Below are 25,460 nucleotides of genomic sequence, written 5' to 3' on the forward strand. Positions count from 1 at the left end.
CCTGAGGGTAAATTCTGGGCAAAGCTGTCTCCACCTGAGTCAGAGGAGAGGTACTATAATCTTACTCCTACTGCATGAAGTCATCAATACTTCATTACAGGTCTGGGAGTAAAGAAACAAAGGGGATAAGTGTCAACTCCACCACTAATTAGCCCTGTGACTTTCACCAATTCATTTCTTCCTTTGATCTCAGTTTCATCATCTGTCACATAGGGAAAATGAACTACATAGTCTCCAAAGTTCCATACATCTCTACTGTCCCCTGTGATACTCAGATTCCTCCAAGTTCTGGAATTCACTGGTTTTATGTTCTAATTTTTATGTTCCGAGGCCCTAACATTGGGATGTTCTGTTTCTGTGATTCTAAGACACCTTTTAGATATAATATGTCATGGTTCTGTGGTCTACTGTGGGGTTGCTGCATGCCCTTCTGGAGGGTTTGAGGTACTCTGAAATATTCTGAATGAGCTGTGGTCAGTTTGTTGTTCCTCTGTTGAGTTTTTGGAGGTCTTGATTATTTCTTGTCCATATCAATTAGAAATGCGATTAAATCAAGATTTTTTAAAAATGTGAATTTCTAAAAGAGTTGTAGTCAAGAGTAACCACATTCAATTAGAGAGATAGAACCAAATGAGATATTTACTATGAATATGTTTATGGAGACATAATGAATTAAAAAAAATTCGAACAATAGAAAAAACACAGCAGCTCTTTGATGACTATAAATCTATTTTAGAGATATCAAAGTACAAGCCATACAATTTAAGCTTAAGTGCTTTTTCATTAATGAAATGAAGCACACTAAAATATTCATGTATGTTAAACTCAATTTAATTAAAATACTGACATATATTTAAAATAATAATAGTCCAATGAAGTAAATGTGTGTGTGACAAATTTGAAATCACTTTGTTAGGATTCTAAACTCAAGGCTTGATTCTTGGTACAAAATTCATCCTTAAAAGTATTTAACCTCGAAGATTTCAAAAGCACACAACTCCCACCAATCAAGGACACCCTGGAAATTCTTTATTAGGATTGCAATTCAGAATAGTGAGATTATGTGGGATAGAAAAATGGAAAAAAGCAATGGATTTGGAGTCAGTAGACTTGAGTATTGGTCTAGAGGCTGACAGCTTGCTATGTCACAAGATAAGTTACTAACCTTTTCTGGCCTTAGTTTCTTGATATGAACAATGGGGATAAGAATGTTTATTATTCTACCCTTCTTAGAAAGCTAACATGAGGATACAGGACTTAAATATTGTAATGGATCAACACCTTCAGTTTGGGTCTTCTCTCCAGAAGTGCAGTTTACAACCTTATCATGTCTTCACACATCATTCACAACTCTAGAATTTGTCATTTTAGGTTACCTAATGTTTTAGGCAAATGTTTTTGGCAAAGATAGATAGATAGATAGATAGATAGATAGATAGATAGATAGATAGATAGATAGACAGATAGATAGATACATAGATAGATGGATGGATAGATAGATAGAAGTGCTTACTAAGTACCAGACACCGTACTAAGTCCTGGGAATACAAACATAAGCAAAAAGAAAGCCAGTCCTTACCCTCAAGGACCTTATGTTCTAATTTGAGAAGACAACTTGTAAATAGGAGCTGAAAGGACAGAAGGGAAATTCCTGCAGAAATTTAACCATGGGAGGAGGGGGCAGGCCATAGGGGCAGAGGCATCTTCAGGGTGAGGAGACAGCTAGGGCTGAAGTGGGAAAGTATAGAAAGTCAGGACTGGAACTAAGAGAGCAGCAAAAACGAAGTGTATGGAACAGTTGTATTCACAAGATACTATATATCCTTAGCATTGTAACCCTAAACAGGGCTCATACACACAAATACACACACACACACACACACACACACACACACACACACACAAATCTTGTAAATGTCCTAAGTAGTGAAAAACATCAAATTCAGAACTTTTGATCATCAAGCATACAACATAACTGAGACAAGTTCAGACTCCACCCAGTAAGCAGTCAAACCTTAATGTAGTTGAATTTCTGGCAAAGCAGAGAACCTTCCAGAGTGCAAACTGGCTTCAGTGAAAATGAGCCACAGGAAATTGAACATCTTTATATTAATTACTTGAATAATAAAGACTGACAGGGAGGTGACACTTTTTCCACAAACCCCAGAAAGTAGGGAGGTCGTAAGGAAGGATTTAGTTGTCAGTGAAGAATTTAAGTCTTTCAACTCAGATGAATTACAGCATTTATATAGCACTTCAGGGTTTGTATTTTTAAAAATTTATTTTATTTTCAACTCACAGAACAAAAAAGCATTTCCATAACACAGTACAATAAAAAAATGTGATTGCACATTACTATGTAGGTATTTCATTTAATCCTCACAATGCCAATGTGATAGAGGTGCTATCAGTATCCTCAATTTACAGTGAGGAAACTGAGCCTGAAAGAGGTTAAGTGATTTGTCCAGCATCAAATTTGAGGGAGTATTTGAACTCAAGTCTTTCTATAGGCAAATTGTTGCCCCCAAGATTTGGTCTAGATACTAGTTTCTTGACTTACTATTTACCTAATTGATTCTAGCACTTAGCATAGTAAGGAGAAATAGTAGGTACTTAATGAATGGTTTACGGATTGATTGACATTCTCCCCCCACTCCCAACTCCAATGCTCTCTCCATTATGCCGCCAAGTCGTAAGGTAAAGTAAAACTTTCACGTTACTGAAAGAACTGTTAGATATGATTGCCGACATTGGAAGAGCATGGACAACAGGAGAGGACCGAAGAATGGCAAATATTTTCCCAATAGAAAACAGAGTTGTACTTGAAGAGACCCCACTATTTTTAGGAGCACAGCTGTTTGAGCATGTATCCTACCTCTGGACAGAGCAATGCTGTACTAGAGGTACAGCATGTGAACTGCATTCATGGACAACCAATGCATTGACTTATTCTGATTTACTTAAAATATATTTTTTCAAAATGGAAAACTTTTATGGCAGGTGAGTTAGTGAATAGTGATGATCATGAAAAAAGAACGTCAGCAAATTTTTTTTAATACCCAGAAATTTTTAAGTACAAAAGGAAATTTTATAATTTTATAAATAATAAAAATATTTCTTCTAAAGTATACAAAACAAAAATTCAATTTCTTTTATATTTTTGTGCTCTTATCTAAATATATGTTAAGTTTGCTGATCATTATGAAGTTTGCAATAAAAAGGAAAAATTATAAAAAAAATATGGTGCAGGGGAGACATGAATAAATCCCATACAGTCTTAAATAATATTGATGTCCTAAACTCAAATTTATTAGTCAATTCTAAAATTACAGTGAGTAGAATTTAAGGTAGAAAGAAAATTTTTGTGAATAAAAAGGAGTCCTGCCTTACCAAAGAGTTACAAATGTACACAAATCATTTCCCTCAAGATTTGTTATAAGCACCAGATAGATCCTTGTTTTATCATTTACTTAATTGATTCCAGAGCTTAGTGGAGTGCTTGGTATCCAGTAGTGCTTAATAAAAGTCTATTGCCTGACTGATGTTTTTTTTTTTCTTTTTTAACTCTTTTTCTACTGTACAATTCTTAACTGGTAACACATTACAGATCCATGGCCGCCATGCACCTTATGTTCTTTGCCCTTTGGATCATATATAACCACATAATCATAGGATCCTCAATCTAGAACTGGAACAAAACTTAGAATTCATTTACTTCAACTGTATCAGTTTACAGATAAGGAAACTGAGCCTCAAAGACTTTAGGTAACTTGGACAAAGTGACACAGATAGTAAACAACAGAGGAAGGATTTGAACCAACACCCCTTACTCCAGAGACAATGCTCTTAGGAGCATCTTCCCCTCCCAATTTGATTTTTTTTTTTAATTAAAGGGGACATCCCATGAGTAACTATTTAAAGAAGCCTATTCACTGAATGATCATACCTCAATCAAAGTGAGAATGTAAAAAGACCTCATCTTAAAATGGCCAGGGTCTCCCATTGCATCCTGGGCCATCTCCAGTCATCTTGATGAATATCTGGCCACTGCACCCAGATGGCTCTGGAGGAGAAAGTGAGGCTGGTGATATTGCACAGTCCTCCCTCACTCAAATCAATGTCAACTGCAAGTCATGTCATCATCTCCCCGATGTCATGGTCTCCTTCAAGAATGAAGGACAAACACAATATTCTATTGATAAATTAACAAGCAATTATTAGGTACCTAATACATACCAGGCACTTCACTGAGCATGAGAGATTCAAAGACAAAAATAAAATGATCTCTACTATCAAGGAGTTTATATTCAATCAGAGGAGAGAATACATACACATTATATAAAATTCAAGATTCTATATGATAATGTGTACATATATATAATATACATTCTGTATCAGTCTATATAACATAAATATCAGTATGTATAAGATATATATAATCAATATATATTAGTATATGTATCAGATACATCATATATGTAAAACTCAGTGTATGTGTTAGGTATATTAGATAAAGCTATAGATAGATTGATAGATTTATCTAAATATATCAGTCTATCAGAAAAAAGGATTTACAACATAAATATAAGAAAGCCTTAGAAGAGAAGGCCTGGAGTAGCTTGGGGAACCAAGAGAGGATTCTTGCTGAAGGCAGCTCTTGAGTTTCAGAGGAAATTAAGGATTATAAGATATAAAGGTGACAAAGGAGTTTATTTCCAGGCATTGGGAAGATCAGTTTTACTCATTTAAGGAGGAGGTGGAATATTGTTTGTGAAAAACAGCAAGACCAGTTTGACTGGATTGTGGAGTACGTGGAAGGGGAATATATAATATTGTGATGAGTTGGGTTGGAGCCAAGCTGAGAAGAACATGAATTTGTGCATGTATGGCTTACATGATGCACATAAGAAACAACATTCAAATTCATCTCAGTGTTCTCATCTCCAAATCTTAAAGCAGAGCTTTAGAGATAACTAAGGGACAATTAATTATCTCCCTCCCACCCCCTAGCCAGCTTCTTTCTGGAATGTTATTGTATTCTTGGTTTCTTGTCTTTGAGCCATCTGCGACACATCTCACTCTTTCTACCAGCCTCAAATCTCAGGGGTCCCCAATGACTTAGTGTGCCAGGCCTTCAAACCTGGGTCTGTTAGCTATCTTAGCAGCCCCACCTAAGCTCATTAGGGGTTCAGATCTCTGGAGGAGATCCATTTTAAGTATTTATAATACAAATTATGGCCACCCAGGAATGCACCTTCCATTTAGAGTATTGTTGCTTTGGAACATACTGCCCCTGGCAACTTTATTTCAATAAATTTATATTGTTCTGGAACTATCTAATGATTCTGGAGAATATTCCTGGATATTTATCTGTGCCTGTGTTTTATCTAAATCACTCCATTGCGAGCACCCCAAGAGCAAGGATGTCTTATTTATGTTTGACTCAGCCCTACCTCCCCTCCAATCTTCATCCTCCACTCCCAATTCCCAACCCAGTGCATTGTACACATCATATTGGTGTTTGTTGGATGAGTGAATGAATGCTAGTTTTAAAAGTTTATTTACATATACTAAACCAGGGGTGGGGGAGCTACAGTCTTGAGGCCACATGTGGCCTTCTAGGTCCTTGGGCGCAGACTTTTGACTGAGTCTAAGTTTTACAGAAAAATCTTTTTATTAAGGGGATTTGTTCTGTGAAGTTTGGATTCACTCAAAGGACTACATTTGAGGACCCAGGGAGTCACACGTGGCCTCTAGACCTCAGGTTCTCCACACCTGCACCAAACTTTTTAAATAGGGTTTGTCTCTCTTTTCAAAACACCCTTTATTGCAGAGGGCCTTACCTATTACCTAAGCTGAATTATCAACATGACAAATCACTTGTGCAGTTTATTCACTGATTCCCCATTTTCAGACAATGACTAGAGACAAAAAGATTTGGGATGGCAAATGTATGTTTCTAGAAGTTTTCTACACTGAATGAAAAAAAATAATGAAGAGCCATATGATAAACACTATGCCTAGCAATGGGAATATATAGACAAAAGCAAAACCTCACAGACCTTAAATTCTAATAGGGCAAGGATTCTTAATCTTTATGTGTGTCATGGACACCTTTGGCCATCCAGTGAAGTCTATGGACTCCTTTTGAGAATAACGTTTATTTTTTTTTAAATTCATAAAATAAAATACATGAGATTACAAAAAAAAAATTGTATTGAAATAGAGCTTTATACACAAATATGCACAGACACAGATACATAATGTCTGTATAAACATATGTATGCATATATGTGCATATATCTATATCTATATCTATATTTGTCTATCTACCTATCTACCTATCTATCTATCTATCTATCTATCTATCTATCTATCTATCTATCTATCTATCTATCTGTCTATTACTGTTTACAGAACCCAGGTTAAGAATGCCTTTGATACAGGAACACAACACATATAGCACAGTGGTGACCAGGGAGGGACACTTTGGTATAAAAATTGCAAGGATAGCAAACAGACTTGATAGTATAAGCCTGGGGCTATCTAATCACTAGTGGGAATTCTCCAGTCTCTGCTCCAGTCTGCTCTCCTTTACTTTTGTGCTTCCTTTGTCAGCAGGAAGCAGAACCTGAATCTGTAGTTCAGAAACTATAAGCTGGAGTCTTTGATTCCCACTTCCATGAGGAGAGATCTCTTCACTTGTCCAGCCACCAACTCCATTATTCACCTTTCTGCTTTCATTGCAATGAAAGTTAAGAAATTGGTCTGTAGCTGCTGAATGCATCAGCCCAATTTATTACTGATCTGACCATTCTGGCAGTCCAATTTATGCAGCAAGGTCAACAATGACCAAGGAATGAAGATTTTGGTTCCTTCTGCATGCCCCTGGGCAGCCGTCTGTAGCACAAATCTGCTTCTAGTCCCACAGAGAATATTCTCTACCAGGGGAAGGAAGGACAGTCACTATCCACTCTGGGACAGAAGGCAGTTGGTGGTACCTCTCCACCAATGAGGTAAGCTGGTTTCAGGAGAAGTTCCAACATAAACTTTAGGAGGAGTCATTGGGTGATGGTGGAGAAAAGTCCTTATTTAGTCATTGAGGAAAAAAGGAGGAAGCTTCTCCAGAGAAGCCCTCTAATGGTCAATAGTTTTATATCATTCCCCTAATGTATCTTTCCTGGTCAAGAAGGTTTTGGCAGGTGGACCAGGGAGTACTGAGCAGGTGGTCTCACAGGGAGGGCCTTAGTATCACCTTAGATCCTTGGACAACTTGCATGCAAGAGATTTGTGACCTCTTAACCACTTTGCCTTGGAAGAAATATCAAAATAGAGGTCCTAATGTTCCTAGAGTTGGTCCTGTTCATCACTACCTCACATCAGAAGAAATCTGTGATATTACTGGAATGTTATCATCTGTGCTGTGGCTCTGATGTACATGGTGCTATTCTGGTTTATTACCACAACTTTGCTTTAGGAGTCCCACTATGAATTTCAAAAATGTGGCATCACCCATCATACGGACCAGATTGTGAGATTTTGAGACTCAGTCTTTCTGAAGAAGGAAATAAAATGCTTAGGACTTATGGCTTTTGTATTGCTACATATTTTGGTTTTGTTCCTTTCTATTGTCATTTTCTCTTAGCTCTGTCTATGATAGGAGAACTGTCTAGTAAAAGATTTAAGAAGTGAAACTTGATCCTTCCATAGAGGGAGGAAAGAACCAGAATTATTGATTTTTGTCCTCCACAATTTTGTTTGTTTGTTTCCCCTTCCATTTCCCTTTTTTTAGTATTACCTATGACAAGAGAACTGTCCATTCATGTAAATGGTAGGAGGTTCTTCAGAAGATTATTAGGACCATGCCATAGAGGAGTGGTATATAATAGGACCAGCATTTTCCTGATGCATCTTATCTGACTTTCATGATACAGCTTTTTCCCCCATGTACCTTGGTTATTCCTGACATTCCTGAACTAGTTTCCTGCTGTGGGGACATGCAAGGTCCTAGCCACATATAGTAAAGGTCTCCTAGCCTTGATAGGTGCTTAAGATCACACAAGTAGCCTCACACTAAGTAAAACTCCTCCTTTCTTAAGTATTCAGTAACTTGTGAGTTCCTCATTTCATCTGGACATGAAATATGGAGACTAAGAGGGTGCTAGCATTAGAGCTAAAACTCCTGTAATGGGTCTGTGTCAATCTACTCCCCTTTTAGAGGGCAACGCAGAGTTGGTATTATCATGGTATTAAATTTCCAGAACTAGAGAGGAATAGGGAGGAGGGTGTTTAAACAGTGCAAAGGGGGTTGGTTGGTGAGAACACAGCTAAAAGTGGGGAGGCAAGTGAAGTGTGACTATAGTCAGCTAAAATAGAGGGTAAGGTGATCGCCACCAAATAAAACAGTTGAGCCTTCAGATGAGAATTATGGGTATAAAAGTCCAAGAAGTTTCAGGGCATGATTTCTGGTCCAAATGGTGAGATTGCTGGTTAGGCTATTGAAAAGTTGACCAGGGATTAGGGAGAAGGATGATTGATTGCATTTTTATCAACATGGATCCAGAAAAAAATAGAATTCCCAAGAGTAGCTGTGATTATCTCTAAGGTTTTCTTAAAATGGCATAGCATTTTTACTATTCGTTTGATATTTTGCCAATTTCTAAATTTTAATTTTTAATTTAAAAAATGATCATTGTGGGGATTTTTTGGAATCTGTGTCAGAATCTTGGCTTGCTATGTACACTTTATGTTCACAGCTAAAATGAAAAAGAATACTACAAATAATAATATTGTCAGCCCAGAAGGAATTTTGAATGATATTCTTGTCCTTACATCTTTTGAGAGAGAATGTGATGTTTTGAAAATGATACTGGGCCTACAATGAGAAGACCTGGAGTTTGAATATAGGTTCCAGCACTTACCAACTGTGTGATGGTGGCAAATCATTTAAAATCTCTGAACCTCAATGTTCTTATATATAAAATGGAAATAAAAAAAATATTCACACTCTATATTTTGCAAGGAAGTGAGGAAACCACCTGTAAATCCTAAGGAAATGAGAGGTTTAGAAATTATTTTAGTATTTTGTAAAATGCTTACCACATTGGTTTTCTCCTTTCTATTTCATTACCTTAACAGAATTCCTTAATGACAAAAACCACTTTATCAAAGCAGATCATAGAGCCTATTCTTCTGTTGTCTGGCAAGAATTTATTGGCTTAGTCATCTGAGATACTCAGAGGCTAAGTGACTTGTCAAGGATTTCAGAGTCAGTAAGTATCAAAGACAGGACTTAAACCTAGATCTTTCTGATTCCAGGTTAACTTTCTGTCCATGATATAAAGCACTGAACTTGGAGCTGTGAAGGTCTGAGTTCAAATCCTGCCTCAGATACTTGCTAAGTAACCCAGGGTAAGACATTTAGCTGCTGTCTACCTCAGTTTCCTCATCTGCGAAATAGGGGTAATAGCACCTACCTTTCAGACTTGTTATAATAAATTGGGACAACATTTGTAAAGTGCTTTGCAAACCCTGAAGTGCTACAAAAATGCTACTTATTGTTATTACCATCAGTCATAGTAGGTAGTTGTTCTTCAGTCATGTCTGATGCTTTGTGATCCCATGGACCATACTGTCCATACAAGGTTTTCTTGGCAAAAATATTGGAGTGGTTTGCCATTTCCTTCTCCAATGGATTAAGACAAAGAGAGGTTAAGTGACACTCCTAGGGTCACACTGTCTGAGTGTGTCTGAGTTTCTGAGCCAGGATTTGAATTCAGGTCTACCTGACTCCAGACCCAGCACTCTACTCACTGAATCACCTAGGTAGTAGTACTTACTAAATCAGTCAATCAATTGTAGTGCTACCATGACATTGCTGAGGAGAACAAGACAATTTGGAAATGAATGTCTACTCGGCATTCATACTCGGCCAAAGTCCTATACCTCAGTCTCCCAGGGACTTTCCTGAACCCATGGGGTAGGAAAGGAGAGAAGTATACAAAAGTAAGGAATGGGAAACAGTAATGATGGCAAAACTAGGGAAGCCCAGAAGTCAAATGATTATCCAGAAGTGGAAGCCAGAGGCAACTCCATGAGATCATAAGTGACAGACCTCCAAACCAAAGCAGTGCTGATGAATAGCGTATTAGATACATCAGGATAGATGCTATATATCTAAAATCCCACCCCTTTCCCCCATCTACACACATAATACAAGTTAATGGTTCTTCATCTCCCTTCTCTTTTCAGGCCCTCTTACTATTCCTCTTAATATTTCTTGCATGAAGAGAGATGAGAAGTAGGAAACTTACATCTGCTTATCTTTCTTTTGAAATTGCTTTATATCAGAAATTATGATAATCCAAGGTTAATTATTCCAATATCAATCCACATTTGTCCTTGCTCAAATACAATAGAGAGAGGGCAATTAGAGAACACTTGCAATAAAAAAGGGCAGCTAGGTGGCACAATACAAAGAGCGCCAGGTCTGTAGTCAGGAAGATTCAACATCCTGAGTTCAAATCTGGTCTCACATACTTAATAGCTGTGGGACCCTGGGCAAGTCACTTCACCTTGTTTGCCTTAGTTTCCTCATCTGTAAGATAAACAAGGGAAGGCGATGGCAAACCATTCCGGTATCTTTGCCAGAAAACCCCCAAATGGGGTCAGAAAGAGTAAGACATGACTCAAAAATGAATGAACAATAACAAGCAACTAGAATATATTTTCCCTAGAGAGTAATGGCTGGCAGCTTAGAACTGAAAATATAGGATTATTGATTCTTTCCCAGAGAAAACATATGCATTCTTCTAAGCCAGAGGTTCTTAAACTAGTTTTGTCATGAGCCCCTTTGCAACCCTTCTCAGAATGGTACTTTTAAATGCATTAAACAAGACACAGGATTATATTGAAAAAAAAATAGGATATTTTTCTTCATCCAAGTTTACAGAACTTTGTTTATACATCTACGTATCTATATAGAACTATATATTTATATATAGAACTCTATCTGTCTGTCTGTCTATCTATCTGTCTATCTGTCTGTCTATCATAGAACTGATCTATTCACAAATGCTTTCAGAGCCCATACACAATAATTTAAGAACATCTGCTCTAATCAATGAGTTGGGGAGTAAAGAAGTAGATTTATAATGAAGGTGGAACCTTCACCATTTCATTTATTTTTTTTCCAGGGCTTGGTTCAGGAGAAATATCCCTCTCTGAGAGGAAGAGTCAAGGGAGCATCAGTAGAGACCATCATGTCTAAAGAGAGGAGTAATTGCAATATGAGAGAGAAGGACCACCCTGCATACCTACACAGCATAACATTCCACCATTGGTCAACATCACAACTTGCACTGAGTGCTAATCATACTTCCAGTCCTGTATTTGTTACTACTGTGATTAAAAGAGAAGATCCTATATCTCATTCTCCTCATCTGTAAAATGGGGAAATAATTTCCCCTGCTTCCCAGGGTTGCTGTGAGAAATGAATTAGGTAATATGTATAGAGCACCTCTCCCAGTGACTGGCGCATAGTAGGTGTTATATAAATGTTTACCGTTTATTATTGTTGTTGAGTGCCTGGGAGTTCATCATAGGAAACTCTTCCATTAATAGGCCAAAAGAAACTAGTAGAAAGACAAAAAACCAGTATTTTCTTGTTACATTTTCCTTTTGCAGTACACATAGCTATGATGTGGAGTTAATGAGATGAAAATGTACAAAAAAAGGCCCACCCAAAAGAGTAATCCTGATGTTTATATCGCACTTTACATAGATTATTTCATTTGAGCCTCAGAACAACCCCATGATTTAACTTCTTTTTGTTGTTGTTTTTCTTGTCAGGGTGGTATGAAGAACTTTCTGTAAGAAACTCCCTCTACAAATGAAGATCACTTGGTATGGCAGAGCTTTCCTTCTTTCTTATTTAGAGCCACTGAGAAGTGATGTGACTTCCCTAGGCTTACATAAACAGCGATGGTAAGAAGTGGGCTTGAAGTTGGGTCCTCCTTAGAGGTCTTCTGCAGAAAGAGAATCAGAGCAGTTTAAATGATCTGGTTATGTTGAGATAAGAGTAATAGGATTCAGATCCCTCTCTTATTAATTCCTAATTGAACATCACAGTATTTAATGTTTGTTAACTGAATGACTGACTGGTTTTATGTGACTGTCTTTCACAGAGTATCAGAGCTGGAAAGGAGCCTAAATCATGAACGCAGTGTGCCATGGTTGGAAGGAACTTTATAACCATACACCGTCTAAAATAACTAGCTTTAAAGAAGCAAGAAAGGTTCTTCAAATCACAGAACATAAATTATTAGAACTGAGAGCATGAGAAATAATTTAATTTCTATCTTCATTTTAGATGAGGCACTGCATTATTTATTACATACAACCTTTATGGACTCTGAGGTGCCTCATCCCAATCCTCATTCATGTATTAACAGGTTGGATCACAAGAACTCAGATATCTCCATCCTTTCCTCAAGGCTCTAGAGATATCCCCAAGAGGCTAGTGTGTCTTTGTAATCTAAGGGTGTAAGTCTCTATTTCATTGAGTTATTCCATTATATAAACACCAGTGATTAATGTATTTTTTTATCTAGATGTATTTCTTTGAAAGACTATGAACATCAACTAGCACTTGTTAAGTGATACTTATTCACATAGCAAAAACAAAAAGATATAATGATAACAAAAGTATAAAACCATTTCTTCAAAGTTGGAGCATCCTCTCCTTTATCACTTTCATACCTGGGAAGAGTGAGCTCAAGCTTAAACTGATTGCTACAAACATTCACTCATCAAATAATTTTCAAATGCAGTTTAGTTTAGAAGATACATATTCTTGGCTTCCATTTTGATCCACTACTGGACTGAATCAAGCAGGTTGCCCCTGAGGACTTTATAGTCACACCTGACTGGGCCATGTGAGTACTTGCCTTGTGTCAGTTCTCTGTCTTTTAAGCAAATGTATTTTTGGCATTTGAACAACATGGCCAGAACATCAGAGTTGAACTCTCTGTAGTTGGGTCAGATTGCTTGGCGTTTCAGCTGAAGAAAGGACTTCAGGTCTTTATCTCTCGTGACTTATCTAGCCAAGTGATCTTCAAATTCTTCCTAAGAATTCAAATGGAAACAATTCAATTTCCTGGCATGGAATTGGTAAACTGTCCAGATTTTATAGTTACAAAAATGAGACCAGCATAATGGCTCTGAGGGCCTTTGGTTTGGTAGATAGCCTAATACTTCTCTCCCATACTTTTTTGGATTCCTCTCAAACACTGAGCTAGCTCATCCAATGTGTGCATCAACCTCATCATCAATATCCACAGATTTCAAAATATCTCCCTTTGCTGTAAGCAATGGTTCTGTGTATGGTTAGTGTGGTGCTGACTAGAGGAGAATGCCTATTAATTATTAGGACAAAATTAACCCAAGCAGCAGAGAATCAATTCTTACTTTATTGCATCACAGCCTCAGAGGCTACATTAAGTGCTCAATCATTTGTAACCAAAAAGTTGTGTACAGATCTCTGTTCTGCTCCTGGCATTTCTCCTGGAGTTGCTGGGCAGCAAATATTATATCAACTGTCTCTCAGTCCTTTCTGAAGCCATGCTGGCTTTCAGGTAGATGATCATATTCCAGGTAAAGGATCAGCCTATTAATGAGCACTCTGGCAAGAATTTTGTCAGCAATGACTGAGAGAGAGAGAGAGAGAGAGAGAGAGAGAGAGAGAGAGAGAGAGAGAGAGAGAGAGAGAGAGAGAGAGCTCCTTGTGATCATCATAGGAAAATCTATTTCTTTTTCCTTTATAGAGATAGACAAAAGAGACATCCTTGAACTTTTAGGGAATAATCTCCTCTTGCCATATAACCTGGAAAATCTTAGATAGTTTTTATATCAGCAGTGGACCCCTTGCCTTATAAATCTCAGGTAAAATAGAATAAGCACCAGATGATTTGCCACATGAAAAAAACCTAATTGCATCCAAAATCTTTTCATTACTTGGAAGTTCAGCTAAGAGAAGGATTGACTTAAATCTGAATTATATAGTCAATATCTTCTACATTATTTGATGATAGTCTGTTAAGGATGCTATGAAAGTATTCAGCCCATCTTTCAAGAATCACATCCTTATCACTAATAAATGTGACTCTATCATTACAAAGACCACAAATTTTTGGCCCATAAATAGCCTTCAGAGCATCATAAAAGCATTTAGGATTGTTACTATCAGTGTAATTCATCTGCCTTCTTACTGAAAGAAGAATCCTGCATCTCTCTAAGTTTGACTTGCACTTTACTTTTGATGGAGTTAAATGCTGCCTTCTTAGAGACAGATGAACCATCCTCCTGATGGTAAATCCTGCAAAGTTCTTGTTTTTTGTTCAGCAGTTTCTGAATTTCCTCAGGTTTTTCATTAACCCAATCTTTATGTTTGTGAGTGTCTGGTCCAGATAAGTAAATGCAGTATAGTACTCCACATTCCTGAAAACTGACCACTCCTTTTCTATTCCACTGTTGCCATCCATGTGTTGGCTCAGTTTTTCTTCCAAGTTAGCAAAAAACTGTTCATGCCCAGAAAAGTGCCCTAATCCATTGACAGTAAGTCTACTGGTAGTCATCTTACCTTGGGGCTACTGCTTTTCTCAATGCAAATATTTAGTTTTTGTGAATAAGTCTGTGATTGGTCTAGCACTCTGTGTCACACATTGCCTTTTTAGCTCTCACTTCCTATCTGGCTGTTTTCCTTACAATGACATAGTCTATTAAATATTTTCTGTGAGGGTGCATCCATGAAGTTTTATTGTGTTTAGGTCATTGGAAGACTATGTCGGTGATGAGAAAGTCATGAGATACACAAGTTTTCAGAAGTGAATGATCTTTGCTGTTTCCAATTCCATTCCTCCCAAGGACTCTCTGCCATATCTAAGAGTCTGTGCCTCCTGTGCTATTAAAAGTTACCCAGAATTACAAGCTTGTCCGCTTTCAGCACATTATGATGAGGGTCTCTAATTCTTCATAATTTTTTCTTTGACTTTGTCAAGTTTCATCATGGTGGGAGCATATGACTATGCCATGGCACTTAACTGCAAGTGGCAATATCATTGTCATGAGCTTGTCATTGACTTCTTTTGGCAAGCTTATAAGCTTGTTGACTAGATTAGTTTTGACATGCACCAGTTTCATGTCATTCCCCATCACTATGGCCACTCCAGGAAAAAAAAAAAAAAACTAAACAAAATGTGTTCACACAGCTTTGACTTCAATAAACTGGCCAGACTTTTTGCCAGCCTTGTTTCACTCAGGACTTCTGTTTGGATACTATACCTGCTGAGTTCTTTCACAACAAGACCTGTTCATATTTCAGGTGTACTGGATTTCGTGTTGCCTGTAAGCATGTGCACATTCCATATAGCAATGATGAGTAGAATCATCTTTGCAAAAGGTTTTGTACATTTTTGTGTCTTGACCCTAGGGTGGATTCATACTACAATAAACAAGGCAGAGTTAATTTAGGTGAAACAGAAAAAAAAAAAATAGGGTACATTTTTTAGAACCTTCCTCATACTAGGAGGTGAGCAGTGTGGTCCTTATGAAAGGTTGCTCAGACAACCAGAGGGATGCTGAATCTCATTGCTACTTCAATCCAGTGAAAAGATGACTCTATGGCCTGGGCTGCTTGTGGGCAGGTTTGTGACTAGAACTCTCAGAACATCTATATTTTCTGCCTTCATTACTCACCCATTGCCACTGCACTTGGAAGTAGGTAACAATCATAAAGTGGTATGGGTAACATCTTTTGACTGACATGTAAGTTTGATTTACATGAGGCAGAGTTGTACAACGTTGTCAGCCTCACTCTCCATAGTAATCAAAGTCCAGAAGTCAAGATGATTGGTGATGTCTCAGGATGCAGTGGCTGACCTTGGTATCTTTTATGTCTGACTAAGCTCTAAGCTCTCCACAATGCTTCTAAGCACGTCAGCCACTTTCATGGCCATTGGAACAAATTGTTTTCATCTGCTTATTCCTCCAGGGGCAGTCTTCACATGTTTGGGGTGGACACCCCGCTAACTCACCAATGGGTGAGGCCGTTCAGTTACCCTCTGCCTAGTTTACCCTGTCTGCCAAAACACTTTACTAGGGTGTGGCCACTGTGCATGCTATAGTTTCTTGGAGCCACAGGTGAGAGTTGGGTAGCAGGTAGATGTCAGAGGTGGATTAGCAGTCCTGAAAAACACATGGCTAGCCCTCAAATCAGAGGTACTAGTCTCCTCTGAACACCCATAACCCCCAATAGTACTGCTTCCATGATTACAATGCCTACTACTATTACCAGCACTACTACTGCCACTGCTACTCGCTAGCTAGCTATCATTAACATAGTGCCTACCAAGTGCCAGGCATTGTACTAAGAACTTAATAAATATCTCATTTGATACCTCCAACAACTTTGGGAGGTAAATGCTGATATTATCTCCATTTTATGGTTGAGAAATTTAAGGTAAACAGAGGTTAAATGACTTGCCTTAGGTCATATAGCTCTCAAGTGTCTGAGGCTAGATTTGAATCCAGGTCTTACTGTTTCCAAGCCTAGCATTTTGTCTTAGCTTTCTGCCTCTAGCAAAGGAATAAGTTCCTCTTCAAACATCTGGATGGATTGCCACCAGAAAGAGACGCCTATGCATGCTCCCAGGACTGAGCCCACATTAGACAGGTCCTTATTACAATGGTAAACTCATAAATGAATGCATCTTTAGTTAAAGATGTATTTTGTAAAATTGGTCATTGTGGCTTGTTCTCAGTATCTGTTGTCTTGAACATTTATTTAATTTAAGTTCCTTTGACATCTTTCAAGGTATATTCCCTTTATTATTTTTCCTGTTTTCAGCTTTTTTAAAGGACATAGACAATGTGATTATCGGAACATTTTGTTGTCTGCATGAGGTTATTTTGTTGGAAAAACTTCCCTCAAAGACATGAAATCAAGTGGGATGTAAACAAAGGGTATGATTTTGTGTCCCTGCTTTGCTTCTCACTAGCTATGTGATCCTGAGCAAGGAACTCCATTCTCTGAAACAGACTCTTCAAGTGAAAAATCTGTAGTTAGTCTTTGATGATATAAGCAGTGCACAAAATAAAGTAATGATGAAAACAGAAATGAATGAGGTAATAGGCAAGGACTTTAAGGGAAGGGTTTTGAGTGGGCTAAAATTAAGCATGCTTAGTACATAAATATCTATCTTGTCTGTCCTCTGATGAACCTCCAAAATCTTGTACTTGTATTATTGCAATTTATGCTTTGCAGGCTCACAAATGACTTGTGTATTTAGTGTGGATAAAGAAACATATGTGTGAAGGGAGGAAATAGCAAAACCTCTCCATATTATAGGCTTCTTAGTCAATCAGTCTTGAGCTCAATGCATTTTTCTACTCCTAATAGAGATCAAAAGTGACTCATTACCTTGTATCGCTTTAATATTTAAGGCATATGGAAAGATAGAAGCAGCCGTGAGACTCAGGGAAACAAGAATATGAATATTGTGGAAGGAAAATGACTTGCTATGATATGTATGAAGCTGAAATACTCTTCTGGAAAATAGGTAGGTGATATTTTGATGGGGAAGAGAGGGGGCAAGGACAATTCTGTTTGTGTAATTAACAAATGGAATACTTTGGGATAAGTTATAGGTATTATAAGCCTGTGTGAGTTATTATAATAGCTTGCCAAAAAAAAATTTGGAAATGCCAAACAGCATAGTGAATCTTTAAGAGAGACTGTCTGCAATCAATGACTGTTTTATGTTCTTATCAGAGAACGTGATGATGTACAGTTCTGCTCTGTGATCTATTGCCTCCCTGTTTAGACAATTTATCAGGGAAACAAATAAGAGCATAATGACTTACAAGAATTGGAAGATGGAGGACTCATCTTGTTTTTCCCATGGGTCAGCTCATCTGTCATATAGTAAAAGTACTGAACACACATTCTATCTTATTTTGCTTATGATTGCCATCATTACATCTATTCATTTTGATTCAACTTTTTGCTAACTTGAACTTCAAAAGATGGGTAATTCCAAGATGTATTCCAGAGGGTCCATACCTTGGAAATATGGATGATGACACTCTGGTCCCTATGTGAGGAAAGGACTTTGCAAGCCTTGTAACACTATAGTAAAGTGAAATGTTACTATTGATATTTTTAAAATTATTGGAAGACTCCAAGCTCAATTTTAATTGATAGTATGACATGGCCGTCAAAAAAACCTAATGCTGTATTATACTTAAATACATATAAGGTGAGCAATTTGAATCTTGAGTGATTTTTCCATTTTATTATTTTGAAATAACTACTCAAGAGATGTACCTCTAGAATGTAAATTTACAGATGTGAACAAACGCTTCATTGATGCAGAATGTGGCCTCTTAATGTCTTGGTATTTGATTTGCAAGAGTGACCGTGGTCAAAACAATTTACCATATTTCAATGTTCTGATAATGAATGGGTCTGATATAAGCTAGACTAGACCTCAGACAACAGATTATCCCCAAGGTTATAAGTGAAATACTGGGGGGAAGAGCAGCAATGAAAAAAGTAAGCCTTCCTTTTGTGTGATATGATGTTAAGTTATGGAGAGATATAAAATTAATATAAGACCTGATCCATGACCTCACTTTGGAGCTAGGGGAACTCAGTTTGGATCCCTATTCTGGCAGTGCCTCTTTGACCTCAGGTAATCACTTAATGTTTGGGGCCTCAGTTTCCTCATCTATAAAACAAAAGGGTTAACCATGATCACCTCTGAGATCCCTTTTACTCTCAGATCTTATGTCCAATAAAGTATCAGAATAGAATTTAAGTGGAGGTCAATTTGATTCAACAAATATTTCTTAAACATTAACTCTGGGCAGAGCAGAGCTAGGACACCAGGATGATACAAAGTTTAAAGACCCATTTGACATGTGTTATTGAAAATCTTCCATTACATTCCTTCAGTTAAGTGAATTTATTTAAACTGCAAAACTAGAAAATAAGACATCTATACTTTTATGGAGAAGGTCCTATAATGGCCTCAGCATGGCAGCTTAATTAAGTGTAAAATGTGCTTTGTCCTGCTTGGGAAAAATAATACAGGCAGAGATGAACTTAGAAGAACTAAGAGCATTTAGAACTGAGTAAAATTACTGAGTAAAAAGACTTTGCCTTGTAACTTTAGACTCATTGTTAGAGATGTTTAGTCTGTTCAAAATGTTTGATCTATGAGAGCCCTTACTATTTAGAGAAAAATTCATTTTCCATGGTTTGAGCCTAAAAGTCTCCATGAGGTTTCTACAAGTTGGCTCTGGAGGAATCAGATTTTGAACTGGGAGCTCTTTCTGGGGTGGTTTGGCTCCAGGCTTTGGCTAAAGCCAGCAACTTGCTGTAGAGGAGGTCTCTGCTACACATTTGCCTTTGAATGCCACACATTTGCTTTTGAATGCAGTAGGGTTTATTTTAATGATGTAGGATTGACTCATCACAGAATCTTCAGAGGAATACTGAAGTCTGATTGAGGCAAGGTCCACCGAATAGGCAGGGCTTCCTTGTGCTATCCTCTGACCATTGATTCAGATTAAGCTATTGAAATAGCCCAACTGGAAAAGCAATCATAGGATCATAGATACAGAGGTAAAAGGAACCTTAGCAAGTCTTGGTAAGGTGGGACTTTAGTCCCGTCTTTTGGCCAGTTTCTCTAAAAATTTCTTGGCATATTTGAATTAAGTGGCAGAATGAAAGATGATTTCTTTGTAAGGAATTTGCTATCTCAATACTTTTATGTTATTCACGTGGAAGGAAGGTTGGAACTTATAATCAAAGAAAATTGTACAAAATCAAGGGTTTAAAAAACAATAAAAAAAACAAAACAATCAAATACACAAGAATGAAATCTAACAACTGGAATATTAAAGGCATAGAGTCCAAATACCTCATGGTAAAGATGAGAAAAATGAGACACAATGACATTCATAGAATGGTAGTAAGACCTGCCACTGCTGAGTGTGTGCCCTTTGCCTTACTATTCTCAGAACAAATTCAGCATGGCTGGGCATCAAAAACACCAACTCCAATAAAAGGTCCAGAATATAATGGGAACTAATGAAAAGAAATTCTAGGAAGGATGGCCTTGCCCTACCAAATCTTAAACTGTATTATAAAGCAACAATCATCAAAACCAAGTGATACTGGCTAAGAAATAGAGGGATGAATCAGTGGATTAGGTACACAAGACACAATAGTCAATGGCTATATTAATCTACTGTTTGATAAACCCAATAACACCAGCTTCTGGGATAAGAACTAGATATGTGACAAAATCAATTAGGAAAATTGGAAAATAGCATGGCAGAAACCAGGCATAGACAAACATCTTACATCGTATACCAAAATAAAATCAAAATGAGTACATGGCAGATATAAAGGCTGATAGTATAAGCAAACTGGTAGAACAAAGAGTAGTTTATCTTTAAGATTTATGGAGAAGAGAAGAATTTATGACAAAACGAGATTAAGAACATTATGAAGTGCAAATGGATAATTTTGATTATATTAAATTGAAAAGTTTTTGCACAAACAAAGCCAATGCAACCAAGATTAGGAGGGAAGCAGAAAGCTGAGATACAATTTTTATCAGTAGTGTCTTAAAAAGATGTCATTTCTAAAAATATAGAGAGAACTGAGTGAAATTTATAAGAATACAAGTCTTCCCCAACTGATAAATGGTTAATGGATATGAACAGGCAGTTTTCAGATGAAGAAATTAAAGCTATCTTTAGCCATATGAAAAAAATGCTCTAAATCATAATTGATTAGAGAATTGCAAATCAAAACAACTCTGAGGTATCACATCACAATTATCAGATTGACTAACATGACAAAACAGGAAAATAATAAATGCTGGAGAAAATGTGGGAAAACTGGAGCACTAATGCATTGCTGGTGAGTTGTGAACTGATTCAACCATTCTGGAGAGCCATTTGGAACTATGCACAAAGGACTATAAAATTGTGCATACCCTTTGATCCAACAATACCATATCTTAGCCTGTATCCTAAATGAATAGTATAAATAAGAAAAGGATCCACGTATACAACATATATCTACAACAGCTCTTCTCATGGTGGCAAAGAATTGGAAATTGAAGGAATGCCCATCAGTTGGGAAATGGTTGAACAAGTTGTGGTTTATGAATGTAATGGAATACTGTTGTGCTTTAAGAAATGGTGAGCAGGGGGACTTCAGAAAAACCTGAAAGACTTATACGAACTGATGCTGAATGAAGTGAGCAGAGCCAGGAGAATAGTGTACACAGTAACAATCACATTGTGCAATGACTAACTTTGATACACTTATCTCTTCTTAGCAATGCAAAAATTTAAGACAACTCCAAAGGATTCATGATGGAAAATACTGTCCATATCCAGAAAAAAAACTGTGGAGCCCAAATACAGATTGAAACACACTATTTATTCTCTTTTTTGGTTGCTTCTTTCTCATGGTTTTTCCCATTGGTTCTATTTCTTCTTTACAATATGACTAATGTAAAAATAGTTTTAACATGAATACATATGTTGAGCCTTTATTAATTTTTATACCATTTTAGGGTGAGGGGAGAGATGGAGAGAAAATTTGGAACTCAAAATCTTATGGAAGTAAATGTTGAAAACTAAAAATAAATAAATAAATAAAAAGAAAGACCATCCCCTATGAAGAGCACCCATTTCTCCTTCCTTGCCTTTCATTTCTTTTTCCCCAGACTGCTTGAATGCATACCAGATCCTTGATAAGATAGTGTTCAATAGCTTCATTCCTTTTGATGAGATGAGGACCTTATCATAATTTTTGTCACTGTATTGTAACCTTCTCTAAGCCTTGTTATATATCTTCTCTCTGTTCTTTAATCATCTGACATGATCATCTGACCTACCTAACATAAGGACTCTTGGTTTATCTATCTGCTCATGACTCTAACCTTAACATTTTGAGTCTTTTTATCTGCCCTGAAGATAGGTTGTCTCCTCCAATTAGAGTTCTGAGAAAGCTTCGGAGATCAACAATTAACTCATTTTTCCATTTTATCCCCAATGTTTATCATAGTATTTGGCACTTAGTAAGGTAATGCTTTCCCATCAGTTCATTTGTCCATATGCCTTAATATCTAATCCACCATTCATTACATTCTATGATGCTGCCTTGCTCCAACATAGTTGACTATTCTGGATGATCTATTAAGGCGTCTTTCATATTTGTGAATTTTGCTTATCCCCAGAAGAAATTGGACTTAACATCTCCTTACAAAGAAAGATGCCAATAACATGTAAGGATGTTCTGAAGTGAAGGAGCAGTTAACAACAGAGTGCCTAGTCAAAAGTTAATGTAACCACATTTTTTTTCAGCAAGTCAGAGTCCAAAACACTGTATTTTAGAAAGATGTCCAAAAGTCAAAAAGAGTAATATCATCAAATTAATATATTCACATGAACCCAAACAACAGCAGGTGAAAAAAGAACCTTCAAATGAGGGGGTGGGTCATGCATATTTGTTTACAGATATGGAAGCATTTGTAGTGACAATTCTTAACTATATTCTTGCTACTAGAAATTAAGATGGGTTATCCATAAGGAGTTTTATCCATTATTGATCAGTGTAGATTATGCAAATGTTACAAAACCACCTTTGCAAACTCCCACAAAAGATCCCTGATATTGGGCTAATATGGACTCAGATTCATGCCCTAGAAAACCCCGACTTCTAAAAATAATGCTTACATATTTTGCTTTCTTAGTTTTATGACTCCTTTACACTCACACAAAGTAGGGAGCAATCACAATAAAAGTTTGACTCTTATCTAGCACTTTCCTAAAAGGAATTATTAATAGGCTTTCTTCTAGAAAGATACTTAATGTATAAGGTAGATCAAGTATAGGGCAGCTATTTCCTCTACTATAGAAGAAACATGGAAGTTTCATAAGTATGCATTAACAAAGATTATAAATAAGAAGCAGCAACCTATAACCTCAATTATGCTCTTCCAGGAGGTTGATATTAAAAATATGAAATACTTTGTGGTACTGCTAAACGGTAACATCATCTTCACCTAGGCTTTTCCCTTTCCAAACAACCTATTCAAAGTACATAGTTTCCCAACCCCAGCTTTCTTGATTAAATTATATAATGAAGTGGCAAGGATTAAAGTCTTAAGGAAAATGTAAAGATGTATTCATATGTTTTACTCCTTTAGAAGGAATGAGGAGTCTTTTAATCAACCTTGATGAATTTATAGGGTGGCTCATTATTGATCTGAGGATTGACAATGCTACTGGTGGTCTTGTTAAAACAAGATAAACTCATTTCCTAGGAACTGAGTCAAGGAAAGAGATAATTCTGAAGCATGTGCTCCCTGGTAATTGTGAAGAGACCAAGCTACTGACTCAAATGTTGGGAATGAATTGCCTTTGTCTTTTATTTTTTGGAGGGAGGGAGCATTTCTTTCTGTTCCTCTATTACTTCTCCACCATTGACCATAGTATCATGAAGCAAGACTACTTACCTAGTAGGAGATACCATGCCTAGGGAACTCACTAGAATGACACATCCATCAGAGATGTTATGCTCAGGGAGAGCAGTATAAGAAAATTAGGAAAGAGAAAGGATGACAGATGATGAATCACCTTAGTCATGTCTGCCTCCCAGTTAGTTTATTCTTTATGCTTTCCTCTTCTCACAGATTCTGTGAATATTTGTGGGAAAATTCACCCCAGTTTGATGGGACTTGTGTTTTTTTAGGTATTGTTCTTACCCTTTATCACCGTAAATTTAATTTTTTTTTTTCCTGTGGCACCTACCTGTCACTCTTCTCCAACCTGTAACTCCAGCAAACTGTAGCATGTACAGTGACCACACTCTGGTAAAATCATCTTGGAAGACAAGCTTAATCAGGAAAAGGGCATCAAACAGGCCTTGAACCCATCAGTGAATTAGGGGAGGGGGGGGGAGAGAGAGAGAGAGAGAGAGAGAGAGTGAGTGTGTGTGTGTGTGTATGTGTGTGAAAGAGAGAGAGAGAGAGAGGGTGTGTGAGTGTGTGTGTGTATGTGTGTGAAAGAGAGAGAGAGAGAGAGAGAGAGAGAGAGAGAGAGAGAGAGAGAGAGAGAGAGAGAGAGAGAGAGAATATTATTACTTACTCTTTAACAGAAGTGTTATTTCAAACATAATCCTTCAACATGTGTGGAATTTATAATATGTAATCGCCAGGAAATTCTTTGTAAATCCCAAAATGGATGGGTGTTTTCCCAAGAGTAAATTGCAATAAATAGATCCATTGTGCAATAGTACATTGGGGGGAAAATCTCCATGAAGAAGTTGGGTAATAGCCATTTTTTTGGGTGGAACTCTGAAAGGGCTCTGCAGAACTGACATCTTTCTGTGACCTTCAAGGCCATGGGTGCCATCCAGCTGAAGTGCACTCAGGCATGTCAAAAACCTATTCTGGAGCCTTCCTTGGAAACATAAATGCTTAATTTATTTTTCCTAATGAAAGAGAATTATAAGGTAAGCCAGACACAAGGCCATCAAGACAACTGTGACTTTCTCAACATTGAAAAGAGGATTTAAACCTTCAATAAAACTTTCTCCCAAGCATTTTCTACTTGGATGGCATTTTTATACAAAGACCATTAGATCTGAAATACAAACACTTCCTTGTTAACCTTTATTGTAAGTCTGTGCATCAAAGAGCATTTTTCATTCTTTAATTTAAAGAGAGAGAAAATAAGGAAGTCTTTCTATGGATGTTAAAGAGGAAAAAAAATTGTTGAATAAAACTTCCCAACAACATAGATTCAACTAATCTTAATATCCAATTAGAATGTCCTTCCTCTTGACGTATGTTGGGTATATATATAGTGCAGGATACTGAAGGAAAAAAAAGTCAGGAGTCAGGAGACCTGGGTTTCAATTTCAGAATTGTCCCTCTCTCTGTACAAGTCATTTTATCTCTCTGGAACATGATTTGCTTACTCATAAAATGAGAAGTTGAAGAAACTAGTTGTTCTTTAAGTTTCCTTCCAAGTCTAAAACTTTATATTCCAGATTCCATGATTCCCTCTTTATATTCCGTGTTCTAAGATGCCTTTCAGCTCTGACACTCCCTGATCTATGATTCTAAGGCTTCTTCCAATGCTAAGAGTCTGTAGTCTATTATTGTGAGGTCTCCGATTCTAATACTTTATGATTCTAAGAATGACAGTACTCAGTACCCCTGAGCAGAAGCACAAGAAAAGACGTGTTTCTTTTACGTAGAGGATTTGTTTCTTTTCTAGATCAAATTATAGGTTGATTAATGGCTTTGAGTTTTCTTTTTCAGAATCTTAAAAAAAAAAAAAAAGCTACACAAATCCACTTAGTTGGT

At 37.1% G+C, this 25,460-nt stretch overlaps 1 long non-coding RNA gene across 1 annotated transcript; it reads right to left on the reverse strand.

Annotated features, from left to right (window-relative positions):
• Positions 1–11,756: 11,756 nt before the first annotated feature.
• On the reverse strand, positions 11,757–25,176 carry LOC140525845 (uncharacterized). Its single transcript, XR_011974138.1, has 3 exons — positions 25,070–25,176; positions 23,899–24,012; positions 11,757–12,026 (listed from the first exon to the last, which is right to left on the reverse strand). It is a non-coding gene; the product is annotated as an uncharacterized lncRNA (long non-coding RNA).
• Between the last annotated feature and the right edge of the window lie 284 nt (positions 25,177–25,460).

Source organism: Notamacropus eugenii, chromosome 1, assembly GCF_028372415.1.
Source record: "Notamacropus eugenii isolate mMacEug1 chromosome 1, mMacEug1.pri_v2, whole genome shotgun sequence".
NCBI lineage: Eukaryota > Metazoa > Chordata > Mammalia > Diprotodontia > Macropodidae > Notamacropus > Notamacropus eugenii.